General features: G+C 44.2%; 1 protein-coding gene across 2 annotated transcripts in view; it reads left to right on the forward strand.

The window, feature by feature from the left end:
* The first annotated feature begins 4,350 nt into the window (after positions 1-4,350).
* The window catches only part of ASCC3 (activating signal cointegrator 1 complex subunit 3), a 280,986-nt gene continuing 269,910 nt past the window's right edge, over positions 4,351-15,426 (forward strand). For both annotated transcript variants that reach the window (XM_086631271.1, XM_086631272.1), the window contains exon 1: positions 4,351-4,384. The gene's annotated coding sequence lies outside the window, so the exon portion shown is untranslated. The remainder of the gene's footprint in view (positions 4,385-15,426) is intronic.

Consider the following 15,426-nt stretch of genomic DNA (forward strand, 5'->3'; position numbering starts at 1 on the left):
CCTGAAGTACATTTCAAGTAACTGTAAAATTTGTGGTTCACATATTAGCATTAGTTTTTAGCTGTTAAAAAGAAACAAAAGAGTTGATTCAACAGCCCAGAAATTACAATGCATTTGCAGATAATAATTCAAGTGCCATAGGTTGGCAGTACTCACAGTGATCATAAACGAGAGATCAAGTCTTGTGAGTACCCATTGTTCTCCACGTGGAAACCCCTTGTTTAACTCTGAATGCAATATTGCTTGGTTAATAAACACATCAAGTGAGAAATACAGGATACAGTAGTGAACTCACTCATGCAAATTTGCATGGTATTTTGCAAACTTAAAATCAGATATGTTTCTTCCAAGATTCTGTAATTTTGAGCCTGAACTTCTTAAATGGCTATGCTGGAAGGATTTGGTGTAAAAGATAGAGGGAGATGTTTTTAGAACTTTTTATTGGACCTGCAAGAGACATAACAGTCAAACAAAGCACAAGACACTGTGAATTGAAGCATAATGAAATGTTGCCCAAGATCTGGTGTTACCAAAAAAAAAAAAAAAAGAATAAACAAGGGATTAGTGAAGGCATGGGCATAAAACAAATGATGTAAGAAGATTATTTTTTTTTTCCCTGAGGAGCAAATTCCTCTTAAGTTCATCTCATAATTTACATTTCTGTCCATCTTAGTCCATAAATAGGATGAAATTGTACTCATCTTGTATATCTTCCTTTAGTTAACTTTAGATATTACATTAATATATACACATTTACATGTAAGATGGACAATTTATGCTCCCTTTACCGATAATTGAGAAGCACCGGGACTCTTACAGTATGATTCATCTGACTTTAGGGTGAGATGGAAAGAACCTGCATGCTTCCACTGTTTCTTAAGCAAATGCAGAAGATGAGCACCTACACAGATTTCTGTAGGGCATGAATGTAAAATTTCTAAGACAAAGTCCTCTCTATGAATAGTTTATCACTTTTATACACTGTATGTGTTCAAAAAAAAATAGTATACCCTGAAGAAAATCAGATTTTTTATCTGAGGTACTTAGTAAGCCTATGTTAAGTCATCTGTATTTGATAAAATTAATTCCATGCCATGTGTGGCACTTCCGTTACACTAAATTTTAGCAGATAATCAGTCTTCACTGGCAAGAGCTCTAGCTGCTCTGCCCAAGTCACAGAAGGCAAAGGCAGGGACTGGGAGAATGAAGAACCGCCCACTGTAGGAGAAGATCAGGTTTGAGACCATCTAAGGAACCTGAAGGTGCACAAGTCCATGGGACCTGATGAGGTGCATCGCGGGTCCTAAGGGAACTGGCGCATGAAGTTGCTAAGCCGCTATCCATCATATTTCAGAAGTTGTGGCAGTCTGGTGAAGTTCCCACTGACTGGAAAAGGGGAAATATAGCCCTCATTCTTAAAAAAAAAAATAAAAAAGGAAGACCCAGGGAACTACAGGCCAGTCAGTCTCACCTCTGTGCCCGGCAAGACCATGGAGCAGATCCACCTGGAAACTATGCTAAGGCACATGGAAAATAAGGAGGTGATTGGTGACAGCCAACATGGCTTCACTAAGGGCAAATCCTGCCTGACTAATTTGGTGGCCCTCTGTGATGGGGTTACAGTGCTGGTGGATAACAGAAGAGCAACTGACATCAGTTACCTGGACTTGTCCAAAGCATTTGACACCATCCCGCATTACATCTTTGTCTCTACACCAGAGAGACATGGATTTGATGATGGACCTCTCGGTGGATAAGGAATTGGCTGGATGGTTGCACTCAAAGAGTTGCAGTCAACAGCTCGGTGTTCAAGTGGAGGCCAGTGATGAGTGGCGTTCCTTAGGAGTTGATATAACCTTTTGTGCATTTAAGGTCTTTGAAAGCTAGGTCATAGTAAGGCTATGGTATATTCCTAATGTATTCTAGGAAGTGACTATCAAACCTAAGAGCCACAAAAAGGTAAAGTTTCAACATTTTCCAAGATGAGGAAACAAATGTAACCCAGTAAGTGTGATTATTTTTGTTTGCCATTAGTAGAATTTGCATTGACCTGACAGTGTAGGGTCTCAGAGCTTATCCAGGCCTGTCTCAGCCTGAGTTAGTTATAGCTTGCTTTAACAGTTGTCTAGTGGTCAAGTGTCTATGGCATGATCTGTTTTATCTTAAGCTTGGTCAATACCACATATGACACAAATGATACATATGGTACAAAACGATAGCTATTTTTGTCAGCTGAGGCCGAGAAGGCTGTAGGGCAACTCTCAGATCTGAGCTGAAAGTTCTGAAATATAAGAAAACATATAAAAATAAACACAATCAGGTTACAAGACAGAGGAGGAAGAAAGCAGCGACATCATGCTCCTGCTGGCAAAGAGAAGAAAGCCCCCATCAGGAACATTATTCTAAGGGAAGACCTCATGATGCTGATAACATCTTGTAAGCCCCTCCTGCACTCTGCTTGAGAAGGGCAGGTATGTTGGCTTCAGGATTCAGAGGAACATTTGAAAGGTGATCATAACACGAAACAAAAGGGTAGATACGAGGAAGGTTTTAGAGGCTGTAGGAAAATAACAGAAGATTGGCAAGGGGGATTGTAAACATGCTCAAGTGACTTGCAGCTGGGGTATAAAAAACCCACATATATCATGCTAATTGTTGTTTAGCCTTATGTGTTGGACAAGTAGAACATCTGTGTTTAGATAACACAGGCCTGTGATATACTTAGAGGCACCCTATTGAACATGCTTGAGATTCCTGCCCTGCTGCGGGAAAGATCAAAGCAGAGTGGTAAACCACACCTGCGTCAATCCTTGAAATATAGGCAAAAACAGCAGGTCCAGCGATCCTCTAGCATGGACTGAGCTCCCCAGTGACTGCATTCCCACTTCTATGCCCCTGCCTGGGTGCTGCTTCAGGGATCCCCAGCTGGTGAGGTAACAGAAATAAATTTACTTTTTGCATTTCATCTGTGGTTTTGTGGTTGTTCCTGCATCTTGCCTGTGCTGGCTCCCACAGCCGCATTACAAACAGGACAAACTTTTCTCTAGTAGATGAAAACTTGGACTGTTAGACTGTTAAAACATTAATCGGGCTGAAAGTCAGTTCTTGGTCCTAGGTATAAGGTGAGTTCTCTTTTGTCCATAAACACGATTTTGAGTGCAACACAAACAAAACTAGAACATCTGTGATCTTATGAGATCCATGGGTAGTATTATCTTGCAAAGCCAAAGTATTCCTTGCAAAGCCTAGCTTGGTAGAATTCATCCTTAATGTCTATTAAGAAACATCGCCCTTTGTTATTATTTCTGTATTGCTATTTATCTATCAGAAAACATTCAAACCATACTGGGCTTTTGCCTACAAATAGAATTACACACACGAAAAATCTGCCTCAGTCTCTTCTCGGGTAAGAAAACAAGTCTTGGTTTGGCTAGGCTGGAAACTCGCTTTTCTGTGATGCAAGTGTTTCAAGGAGCCAGGAAGGAAAGGCAGATCTCTAGTGAAGCCACAGCTTCGACTCACAAGTCTGTAACGAAACTTCATTCTACCTTAAAGGAAGCAATACACCAATTACTAGTCCACACTCTCCCTTAAAGATCTGCATTCAAAAAGAATATAATATATAGAAGAACATATAATATATAAACATCCTATATTATTTATAATACATTTATATATTATTTTATATAATATATACAAGAATGTGATATAACTTTTTTTCTCCCGTTACTTGGTTTTGTCCTAAGATTATCTGCCATTGCTCATTCTTCTTCGGGGGACTGGACTAGATGATCCTTTGAGGTCCCTTCCAAGCCCTAACATTCTGTGATTCTTTGCCCCTCTCTCTGCACAGCCTGGTCTTTAGCACCATTTTGCGACACGGTGCCTTTGCGTGAGAAAGCCCAGCGCTCAGGAGCACGCCCGACAGAACGACGAGGAGCACGTAAGGCACACACGTGCGTTGGGAAGCAGCAAGCGCGCAGGGACGGACAAGCCGGTAGAGCACAGAAGGCTGAAGGCCAGGGAAGCCCGTGCCCGGGAAGGCGCGAGGCGCTGCGGCGGGAGCAGCCGGGACCTGCTCCCGCGGTGTGTTCGGTCGCGCCGGGACCTGCTCCCGCGGTGTGTTCGGTCGCGCGGCGCACAGTCGGGGCAGGCCCGTGCGCGGCGCCGGCCTTTCGCGGTGCAGAGAGGCGAGAAAGACGGAGGGGGGCAAAGGCGCGGACGGTGGAAAGCCCGGCGAGGCCGACGAGCGGGCCCGGCGGAGCGGAGCACCGCCATAAGCACCCCCGTCGACCGCCGGCGCCGCGCCCCGCCTCCTCACTTTACGGCAGTGTCGCGCCGTGCCGGCTCTTCGCGGCAGCGGAACCGGCGGGCCGGAAGGCAGGTGCGCGGCGGGCTCGGGCGGGCGGGGGTCGGGCGGCTGCGTGGGGCGGGTGGCCTCGGCTCGCCGGGCTCCGGCGGCAGGCGGCGCGGGGGCGGGCGGCGGCGGGCAGCAGCTGGAGTTCGTCACGCTCCGGCAGACGGGGCGAGCGTTGCTTTCCGCCGCGGTGTTGATGGCCGGTGCGGAGCCGCGGTCGGGCCCTCTGGGCGAGGAGAGGGGCCGCTCGGCCCGCTCCGGTGGCGGTGCGCGTCCTGCGGCCGGTGCGCGGGTCTCTGCCTGCCGCCTGTGGGGGAGGGAGAGCGGGGGCGCGGCGCCGGGCTCCCGGCGGTTTCGGGGCAGCGAGGCCGCTGGCCGGTGCCAGGCCTCGCCTCTCCAGCCGCCTCCTGGCGGGGGCCCGGCGGCGGGGCCAGCCGGGGCAGGCGGGCAGGGTGCGTGTGCAGCTCGGCGGGCGGTACCAGATGGCTAATAAAGGCCGGGTCCGTTTCTCTTCTCGTTCGGTTTCTGGTCTTGGCCTCAGTGTGTTTATTGAATCGGAGATAACGGGAGTATTGTGAAATGGAAAACGGCACAGGTGTTGAACGGGCTTGAAATCAATACCAGTAGTAAGTACTGTAAGTAAAATGAAGAGAATTAGAAATGAAGAACAACAAAAATGGTGTGTGATCACGTAGAAGGTTTTTCCCTTTCAAGTACTACGAGCTTCTCTTTGATTGGAAAGAGTAAACTGACAGCTTTGCTTGTAAAATGCCTAACAGTCTCCACTGTCTGAAGGCTTACCCTTCAGGTTAGTGTATCATGTTGAAATTTAAGTAACACCTTTATTTAAAAGCTTTTATGATTGTGATTTTAGATTTGTGTTTTTAGTATACTAACATTTAAGTAGGTCCTTTTCAATTTTCAATTTTCAGGCTTTTTAAAAGAATCGACAGTGAAATAGTACTACTGAAATGGAACTGGTAATCTTCACTTGTGTAGAGAAGAGATCTAATAGTCAAGCATAGTTATTTTCTTGAGGAGAGACTTGACTTGAGACTTGTCAGGGAGTAGAAAAAATAGAGATTCCAGAGAAGATGCAGCAAGGGTTATGTATGTCCACATGGCAGGTTGCAGAGATAAATTTTTAGAAGGAAGAAAACCAAACCAACCATCAGTTCAGGTGCAAGTTGGCTTCGAGCTGAAGACCACGTTCATTATGTCAGTGAGGTGCTGCATCTAAGTAAATACACACTGCTTTTCAGCAGATGCTGTAATAAAATAATTTCCTTTGGATCTGACTTGCTTCTGGCCATGACAGGGTAAACTTGCTTCATCCTGGAATTAGATGTGTAGTTATTTGGAGGAACTCTCTTCCCATTTATGTGAGAACACTGACACAACTCACAACTAGGGCCTTTATGCACTGTATAAATTAGTTTAACTGTTAGACCAGTTTTCTCTAAAAGCTAGCTTGGCCTTTGAAAGAAGTGAGATTGGTAGTTCCATTGAATCAGAGAAAAAGTCAGAAATTGTCAAATGACAATATTTTGTTCTGGCAGTTCTGTGTTTATGGAACTTTCTTTGAAGCTCAACCTGAAGTGATACTTAGGTAGGCTGTTTTTAAAATTAAGAAGGGTGTACATTGCTCTTTTTCACTCCTTTGTTTTCTTCCTGTTCCTTTCTTTCTACAGCTGTCATGTATATATTTGAAATATATCAGTATGTTTGTCCTCCCAGTAACCTATCTAACCTTACTTTGTTGTATCTTTCCTAGTAGGTAATGTCTTGTACATTGCTGGTCAGTTTTATTATCCTCCACTGCATCCTTCTAAACTAGTATGTGTCCTTCTGCAGACAAGGTGTGAGACAAAGACAACAGTGCTCTCATGGAGTCTTTTAGTATTGACTATTGAAAAGGACAACATGGTATGCTTTAAGGCCTCACTCTTGTCTTTACATATTAGTGTTTCCTGTCTTTCCATATTTCCAGCGTGACAAATGACATGATGATTGCAACTTGCTGTAGTCTGTAGATGTGTTTCTGAAAAACTGTGACTGGCGTGTTGGTACTTGGCCTCCTCTGATTTTGCAGTTTCTTACCCTTGCTTTGATGTAATATGTTGAAACTGTCCATGTTGGGTATGGTTCTTTCAAGATACTTGTAAATTGTCATTTGGCCCCTAAAATAGTTGCAGTCCCTTGCGTCTTGGTACCTTCTTCTTCCCTACAAAATTTGCTGGAAGTCCTCATTACTCCAAATAACAGCTTAATGTTTTCCTGGCAAATTGTGTTTATTAACAATTGTTGAAGTTGGAGTTGAGCACTTTCAAGCCTATGCATTTTTTTAAACCAAATTATGCTTTACTGTTTGGAGAAAGAAGAAAAAACAAAATCTACTCTGGTCTGGACAAACTTATCTAATTAAAAGCAGTTTAACAAATGACCTATAATGTATAGCTGGAAATTTGTTTGAAATACAGTAGCCGGTGTCTGAACTGAGAAGAAAACAAGAGTGGGACTCAAACAGATTTAGAGATATTAGGCTTCTAAATCTCAAGTTGTAGTCCTTGGAATTTCTGTCGTCACATCACCCTGTAGCTCTGTTTTCAAACAAATTTTTTGTCTAGTTTCTCTCTCCTGTAGTGGCCAGTAGCATGTGCTTAGGCGATGTACTGAAAAAAAACTAATAATTAGAAAACAGATACAATGATGCTTTTGATTTCATATTACCTTTCAGTAGTCAATAATTTAAATAACTGATGGTCTGCCTCTACGCTGTGGAGTTCAGTAGCTACCAAGGTATCTGACTTCTCTTAATTAATCTAATTCTTTTTTTAAGCATGCTTGAACTTGTAGTCTTTTCAGCATCTTGTGGCAATGAATTCTCAGATATAATTATTTAATTATGTTCTACATAAAAAAGGCATTCCATTTGGTATTCTTTTATAGAATCATAGAATGGTTAGGGTTGGAAGGGACCTTAAAGATCATCTAGTTCCAACCACCCTGCCATGGGCAGAGAAATCCTCCACTACACCAGGTTGCCCAAAGCCTCATCCAACCTGGCCTTGAACACTTCCAGGGATGGGGCATCCACAACTTTTCTGGACAACCTGTTCCAGTGCCTCACCACCCGCTGAGTGAAAAATTTTTTCCTTATATCTGATCGAAATCTCCCCTCTTTCAGTTTAAATCCATTGCCCCTTGCCCTATCACTACATGCCCTTGTAAAAAGTCCCTCTCCAGCTTTCCTGTAGGCCCCCTTTAGGTACTGGAAAGCTGCCATAAGATCACCCCGGAGCCTTCTCTTCTCCAGGCTGAACAGCCCCAACTCTCTCAGCGTGTCTCCATAGCAGAGGTGTTCCAGCCCTCTGATCATCTTCGTAGCCCTCTTCTGGACTCGCTCCAGCAGCTCCATGTCCTTCTTGTGTTGGGGACTCCAGAGCTGAACACAGTATTCTAGGTGGGGTCTCACGAGAGCTGAGTAGAGGGGCAGAATCACTTCCCTCGACCTGCTGGCCACACTTCTTTTGATACTGCCCAGGATACAGTTGGCTTTCTGGGCTGCCAGTGCACATTGCCGGCTCATGTTGAGCTTCTCATCCACCAGCACTCCCAAGTCCTTTTCCTCCTTGCTGCTCTCAATCCATTCTCTGCCCAGCCTGTACTTGTGCTTGGGATTGCCCCAACCCACATGCAGGACCTTGCACTTGGCCTTGTTGAACTTCATGAAGTTCTCACAGACTCACCTCTCCAGCCTGTGTAATAAGGGTGTATTATTTTCACCCTAATATTCAATTTTTGTCATGTACCTCAATCTAGCATTACGAGCAATAGTCAGTCATTCTGTTGTATTGGTTTGTGTGGCAAGGCTTTGGTAGCAGTGGGGGCTCCACGGGTGGCTTTTGTGAGAAGCTGCTGGAAGCTTCCCCTGTGTCCAACAGAGCCAATGCCAGCCGGCTCCAAGACAGACCTGCCCCTGGCCATGGCTGAGATCATCAGCAATGATGGTAGCACCTCTGGGATAACACGTTTAAGAAGGAGGGGAAAAAACTGCTACGGAAACAGCATCCAAAGAGAGGAGTGAGAATATGTGAGAGAAACGACTCTGCAGACACCAAGGTCGGTGAAGAAGGAGGAGGAGGAGGTGCTTCAGGTGCCAGAGCAGAGATTCACTTGCAACCCATGGTGAAGGCCATGGTGAGGCAGGCTGTCCCCCAGCAGCCCATGGAGGTGAACAGTGGAGCGGAGATCCACTTGCAGCCCATGGAGGATCCCACACTGGAGCAGATGGATGTGCCCAAAGGAGTCTGTGGCCCCATAGGAAGCTTGTGCTGGGGTAGGCTCCTGACAGGACCTGTGAACCCATGGAGAGAGGAGCCTGCACTCGAGCAGGACTTGTGACCCCGTGGGAGACCCATGCTGGAGGAGTCTGTTCCTGAAGGACTGCACCCCGTGGAAGGGACGTTGGAGCAGTTTGTGAAGAACTGCAGCCTGTGGGAAGGACTCGCATTGGAGAAGGTCACAGAGGACTGTCTCCCATGGGAGGGACCCCACACTGGAGCAGCGGAAGAGTGTGAGGAGTCCTCCCCATGAGAAGGAAGGAGCAGCAGAAACAATGTGTGACGAGCTTACCACAACCCCCTTTTCTCGTTGCCCTGTGCCACTATGGGGAGGACATAGAGGAACCAAGAGTAGAGTTAAACCTGGGAAGAAGGGAGAGGAGGGAGGAAGGTGGTTTTAAGATTTGGTTTTGTTTCTCATTATCCTATTCTGATTTGACTGGCAATAAATTAAATTAATTTTCCCCAAGGCAAGTCTGTTTTGCCCATGACGGTAATTGGTAAAGGATCTCTCCCTGCCCTTATCTTGGCCCACGAGCCTTTCATTGTATTTTTTCTCCTCTGCCCAGCTGAGAAGGGGGAGTGACAGTGCAGCTTTGGTGGGCATCTCGTGTCTAGCCAGTGTCAACCCACCACACCTGTATTTCCTCATTCTTGCTTTTTAAACACCTCACCATATCACAGAAATGAGCAGTTCCATGTTTACTGCACGTACGATGCCTGTGGGGATCTGCAGTCAGGGCATTCTTTATGCTCGTCTCTCTCGGAGGAATTTGATTGCCTCTGCACAAAGCAGAGCGAGTACGTTCTTGTACGAAGTTTAGGAGTTAACTTTTGCCATAGCCGTAGTGCTTCAGATTCGTGGCTAAAACAGTGTTGAGAACACACCACTGTTTTGACTGTTGCTGAGCACTTGCGTAGCATCAAGACTTTCTTTCTCCCAAGAAAAAGAAGGGCATGAGGTTGGGTGGGAACACAGCTGGGACAGCCAACCTGAATTGCCAAAGGGATATTCCGTACTGTGCGTTGTTATGCTCAGAAATAAAAACTGAGGTAGAGGAAGAAGATTGGGGTTTTTTTTGCTTCCAGGGTGTTTGTTGCTTGGTTATTGGTGGGCCGATTAGGATCATAGCTTAGGGATACGGATTATACACCTTCCTAGATTTTTCCCATCATTTGTTCTGTGGCATGTGTTTACTCTCAGCCATCTGTTACTCTTGCTTGCCCAAAGATATGTTGGAAGGCCTGAAAAATAAACTGAATCTGGTATTACAGGCCTGAGTCATAATCTTAAACTGGTCATACAGTATAAATAGATGATCATGCAGTGATGGGTTGGTGATTGAAGCTTTTATTGCGTGATTTGTGGAGTAAATTTCAGTTTTCAAGTTGTAAATCAGATTTTGAGGATGTGAGAATTAGTAGATGAGTTTGTACAGTAGAGAATTCCTTGCATGCATTCAAATATTTATTAAAACATAGACAGAAACATTTATATCTATATCAACCACTCCTTTTGTTGAAACTGGTGAAGACCGCTGAACTGAGTTGCTTAGTGAGGCTGTATTTGGAAACTGGATTCTGATTGAGTTGTTCAAGAAATGTGAAGGAATTATTCTCAGCTGCTGCTCTAAGGGGGGAACAATTTGTCCTCTCCTTGGAAGATTAAGGAAGAGTAAAGACGATCTCTGAAAGTCCTCTCTTCCATTTCTTTCAAGAAATTTGTTATCTGTTGTGAGTTGACCCTGGCCAGCAGCCAAACGCCCACTCAGCCTCTCACTCACTCCCTCCTGCTGCGAGATGGAGAGAAAATAGATGTGTAACAGTTGCTTGGGAAGACAAACACCAGAAGCTTGAATGTCCCCTGCCTTGCTTCTCCTCTCCCTGAGTTTTTATTGCCGAGCATGACATCGTATGGTGTAGAGCTGGGTTGTCTCTGGAGCATGAATATAAATAAAATTCTTGGGTATATCATTTTCTTGATAGTGTGGCATTTTTGTTTATAGGAAGTCTTTTGAAGTTGATTCTATAAATCTGAATAGTTTGTATATCTGCCGTGCTAAATACTCATGATACTTTTTCAAAGGCTTTTAATTGTTAAATAGGAGAATCTTGGCTAATATGTGTGTATTTCTTAGCTTACAGTACAATTTTTTCAAAACATGTTTTAAGAAATTTTGCGTACGTTCTAACAGAATATGACTACATTTCTAGACATGTAACCATTTAAAATATTGCACAACTGGAAAAAATCCTACTTTAACCTCCTCATGTTACTGGAGATGTGACACGCCTGTTTTCGTTTCCACTATATCAGCCAAGAGTAGTAACATTATGCCTCCATTTTTGTTCTCCTCCCCGTTTTCTCGTGGAACAAGCAAGCATTTCTGATGTTTATAGGCTTTGTGAAAAGATGATTAGGTGTCTCTTCCCTGTAGGAAACCACACAGGTGTGTTTTCTCAAAGTATCTTTCTTGCATGTGTTGCCAAGACTGTAGGCAGACAGCCCAGGAAGGGTGGGCAGCAGCTGTTAGTTTTGGTTCTAGTTTGCACGTGTGGTAATGTTACAGGAATGTAGCACTACTTACTTGTTTTTTAATTCTAATTCTAAACTGTAATAATAAATTATCCATTAGGAGGCTGCCATTTGTTGGTCGTCAAATAGCTGATGTGCTGTTTGAGGTGCCTGCGTGGCATGTGAGCTCTTGAAGAGATGACAAGGGACTATATATGTTTGTTCAATAGTTGAATGTTGCTGAAATGCATTTTTAAATAACTTTTTTTTTCTTGATAGAAGGGCTTGCCTTGAAATCAAGTAGCATGTTTTCAGGCTATAAGAGTGTACTTAAAAAAGTGCTGCTTGCGTTTTTCCATACATTTTTAGGCTGCAGTTTTGACCTTTTTTCCCCCTACATCCTACCAACATTAAAGAACAGATTAGAGTAATTTATATTTAAGACAAATTGGAAGTGAACAATTGTCTGCCTTGGGACAGCTTCAGGTATGTCTGTTACAACCTTGGATTTCTTTACAACTCTTCACAGAGAAGGACATAGTATCGCCTCGCAGTAGGAGGAAGATCTGAAGAGGGAGGCACCCAAAAGGTACCTGGAAGGCTGGTGGGGTTTGGATTGTGCTTTGAACTCTTCCTTAACTGGAAAAGCTTGTCTTGATAAATTGATTTTTTTTGAGAAATCTGTATGCAGCTTTGCTGCACTGTACTATTTGACCGTGTTATGTCTGTGACCTCGATTTTGAATGTGACTCTGTTTGCTTTTCTGATAGGAAAGACAAACTTTCACTTTTTTAACCCCTGAGCTGGACTGAACTTTCAGTGTGCCGTGATAGTGATCCGATAAGAGAGGGCTGCTAGACCGTGAAGGGTTCATTCATGTAGACATGGAGAAGTATGTAAATAAACTGACAGAGACTTTCAGGAGGAACATTGGAAAGACTGAAGGGTAGCATAGTACTAAAAAATAAATAGTTGTCTTATAGAACACATTGGTCATCACCAGAGATGATCGGTACGTCATCTGAATTAGAAGACTAGCTGGAAGTCACTTGGAAAGAGAAGGCATGTCAGGGTTTTTCTTTTATGCAGAAAGCAAGAATAAACTATCCAGTAGTCAATATCTTCTCAAAATGCCAAAGCATTTGGTCAGAAAACAACATTAGTAGAATTTGTTTTGTGTTGTGTAGATCTGTGTCTTTTGTGTGTGACTTACAGTTTGCGGATTTGGGAAGAGTTATCTTGGTTATTTTGTGTTCCTGGAGAGTTTCGTTAGAAAGCCTGAATTTCTGTGTATTCTTAAATATGGATGGGATGTCATTCAGAGGGACCTTGACAGACTGGAGAGGTGGGCCTGTGAGAACCTCATGAAGTTCAACAGGACCAAGTGCAAGGTCCTGCACGTGGGTTGGGGCAATATCAAGAGCAAGTAGAGGCTGGGCAGAGAATGGATTGAGAGCAGCCCTGAGGAAAAGGATTGGGAGTGTTATAGAATCATAGAATCATAGAATAGTTAGGGTTGGAAAAGATCATCTAGTTCCAATCCCCCCTGCCATGGGCAGGGACACCCTCCACTACACCAGGTTGTCCAAAGCCTCTGCAATAAAATAAAACAATGGCTGCCTGGGAGAATATAATCTAATATAATATCTAAAATTATTTTGAAGGCAGGCATAGAGCAAAGAAGAAAGAAGCTTTCATTCTGTTTCAGTATTCCAATGAAATGACTTAAATGTTACCAGCTGAATACTTTCATTTCATTTCATAGGTTCCTGTTTTCGCTGATTCTTTTTTCTTCTTTTAAGCAGAATTTTGTTATGAGGAGAGCTTAATTAAAAGAAAATAGAAGAGAGCAGACTGTGAGGTGCCAACCTGGGGGCAAAATCATTGACAAGAATCTATGGACTGAACATAACAATGACAGAAAAAGGCACAACATTTAGAATCATAGAATCATAGAATGGTTAGGGTTGGAAGGGACCTCAACGATCATCTAGTTCCAATCCCCCTGCCATGGGCAGAGATATCCTCCACTACACCAGGTTGCCCAAAGCCTCATCCAACCTGGCCTTGAACACCTCCAGGGATGGGGCATCCACAACTTCTCTGGGCAACCTGTTCAACTGCCTCACCACTCTCAATGTAAAAAATAAAAACTTTCTTCCTTATACCTAATCGAAATCTCCCCTCTTTCAGTTTGAATCCATTGCCCCTTGTCCTATCACTACACACCCTTGTAAAAAGTCCCTCTCCAGCTTTCCTGTAGGCCCCCTTTAGGTACTGGAAAGCTGCAATAAGATCACCCCAGAGCCTTCTCTTCTCCAGGTTGAACAGTCCCAACTCTCTCAGCCTGTCTTCATAGGAGAGGTGCTCCAGCCCTCTGATCATCTTCGTGGCCCTCCTCTGGACTCGTTCCAGTAGCTCTATGTCCTTCTTATGTTGGGGACTCCAGAGCTGAACACAGTATTCCAGGTGGGGTCTCATGAGAGTTGAGTAGAGGGGCAGAATCACTTCCCTTGACCTGCTGGCCACGCTCCTTTTGATACAGCCCAGGATACGGTTGGCTTTCTGGGCTGCTAGTGCACATTGCCGGCTCATGTTGAGCTGCTTCTCCGGGGTGATCTTATAGCAGCTTTCCAGTACCTAAAGGGGGCCTACAGGAAAGCTGGAGAGGGACTTTTTACACGGGCATGTAGTGATAAGACAAGGGGCAATGGATTTAAACTGAAAGAGGGGAGATTTCGATTATTCATAGATTCATAGATTTCTAGGTTGGAAAAGACCTTAGAGATCATCGAGTCCAACCATCCCTAGTCCCCATTAAACCATATCGCTAAGTAGATCATCCACCCTATTCTTAAACACATCCAGGGATGGGGACTCAACCACCTCCCTGGGCAGCCTATTCCAGTGGCTGACAACCCTTTCAGAGAAGAAATACTTCCTAACATCCAACCTGAATCTCCCCTGACTAAGCTTATACCCATTTCCTCTTGTTCTGTCACCCAACACTAATGTAAAGAGCCCCTCCCCTACCTCCCCACCATCTTTTCTCAAGTATTTGTAGGCTGTAATCAGGTCTCCCCTCAGCCTCCTCTTCTCCAGGCTAAACAGCCCCAACTCCCTCAGCCGCTCCTCATAAGTTTTATTTTCCAGCCCTTGACCAGTTTAGTCGCCCTTCTTTGGACTCGCTTCGGGAGTTCAATATCTCTCTTAAAGCAAGGGGCCCAAAACTGGACACAATATTCCAGGTGCGGCCTCACCAGTGCCGAGTACAGGGGCAGGATCACTTCCCTATTCCTGCTGGTTACACTATTCTTGATACACGCCAGTATCCCATTGGCCTTTTTGGCCACCTGGGCACACTGCTGGCTCATATCAAGCCGGTAGTCTTGGTTAGATATAAGGAAGAAATTTTTCCCTCTCAGGGTGGTGAGGCACTGAAACAGGTTGCCCAGAAAAGTTGTGGATGCCCCATCCCTGGAAGTGTTCAAGGCCAGGTTGGATGAGGCTTTGAGCAACCTGGTGTAGTGGAGGGTTTCCCTTCCCATGGCAGGGGTGTTGGAACTAGATGATCTTTGAGGTCTCTTCCAACCCTAACCATTCTGTGATTCTAAATCATGATGTTTCCCAGGAAACAGGAGTTTCCCAGGAGTTACTTAGAGTATTTGGCAGTTTTAGTACCACCACATTGGTAAGAAAAGCTGATGGAAACTTTTAGGAGTAATGTTAGAAAGATTAAAGAGTAGCATAGTGCTAAAATCTACTCAAACTTAGCGAAGTTTAAATATTTGTATTCAATGTGTTGATACAGGACTTAAATACAGCAGCCTAGTAAATAATATTCAGAGGATGTTTATTTATGACACTTTATTAGCATTATCTTAGTATAGAATCATAGAATGGTTTGGGTTGGAAGGGACCTCTAAGATCATCTAGTTCCATCTTCCGTGCCATGGGCAGGGGACACCTTCCACTGCATCAGGTTGCTCAAAGCCTCAAAGTGTATTCAAAACTAGAACACATAACTAATTATTAAAGTCCTCAAAAGGAAGTCTTGATGTTTGGTAAGACAGTTAATTCAGAACTGACATCCTGTCTTTCCAGGTGACATGAATGTTACCAATGACTTTTCTGTCAAGTAAAGCGTTCATTTTACACCGTGTTGAATAAAGCATTAATTTTGTGATCCGCCTTTGGTGACACTGATGACG

The sequence above is a fragment of the Tauraco erythrolophus genome, chromosome 2 (assembly GCF_009769465.1).
Source record: "Tauraco erythrolophus isolate bTauEry1 chromosome 2, bTauEry1.pri, whole genome shotgun sequence".
NCBI classification, from domain to species: domain Eukaryota; kingdom Metazoa; phylum Chordata; class Aves; order Musophagiformes; family Musophagidae; genus Tauraco; species Tauraco erythrolophus.